We start from the raw sequence: 974 nt of genomic DNA, 5'->3' as shown, positions 1-974 counted from the left end.
ACCTGTGACAGCAGAAAAAAAAATATTTCACCAGATTTCTTCGTTTTTTTTTTTTGTTTTTTGTTTGTTCCGGATATATGAAAGGGGTACTTTTGTAAATGTGTATACTGCAACGGATTATAGACATATTTGGTCATCCTGCTTTCGCAGTGTGCGCGAAACTCCGCAAAACTGGCTTTCCCACTCTAATTCTCATATTGCGGAAAACCTAAACTTGTTTAAAGAGCAGATCAAAGCTGAAGGTCTTTACCCAATTCCTAAAACTGGCTTACCTTTTACAGAACCCGTAGCGTGAAGAAGCCTAGCTGCCACAAAGATGCACCCATCTATATTTTATCCCCCCTTCTATCAGACTGGAGGAAAACAGTACGAGCCTATCAAACAACTTCAAATTCGAGAGCTTCTCTTTTTAGCTTGCGCTCTGCGTACTGTATCACTGTGTTCCATAACGGGGTTATGCGGCGCCTTTGAACCAACTCGGAGGAGTCGTAGCTTTCACCGTCGCCTATTTGAAGTTAAAACGATTATTGCCCACCATATCCCTTCTCCTTTCTTTCCTTCCTGGAGCTTCAAAAAATCAATGGAAGTTAGCTGGAAGACTTCTAGAATATGACTATTTGTGGAGATAAAGGTGAGAGTACTAGATTTCCCTGGAGCAAGCTGCACTTTTATGTTCTGTCTTCGGAGTAGCAATGTTTACCACTGCGGGGGGGCTAGCTGGCAGCGTGTTTGAGCAATACCAACTAAAAGACAACGCCTGCCTCTCCCTCCCCCCCCCCCCCATCTCTAAACGTCATCACTGGTGTTTTTATGCAGTGCCACTATAGTGCATTGTCATCGTCGCCAGCAGGTCTTACAGCGTCCATCAAGAGACGCGACGATAGCGAGACGAAGGGGTCTGATGGGTTTGTACGCTTGATTAGGGCTTCTGAAGGCTTGGACCTCGTTCTATATATTTCGATGTGCTTAAAGGG

This window comes from Ixodes scapularis, unplaced genomic scaffold, assembly GCF_016920785.2.
Source record: "Ixodes scapularis isolate PalLabHiFi unplaced genomic scaffold, ASM1692078v2 PGA_scaffold5__190_contigs__length_132052651, whole genome shotgun sequence".
Lineage (NCBI taxonomy): Eukaryota > Metazoa > Arthropoda > Arachnida > Ixodida > Ixodidae > Ixodes > Ixodes scapularis.
The sequence above is the reverse complement of the archived record's forward strand: the minus strand, read 5'-3'. Positions refer to the sequence as shown.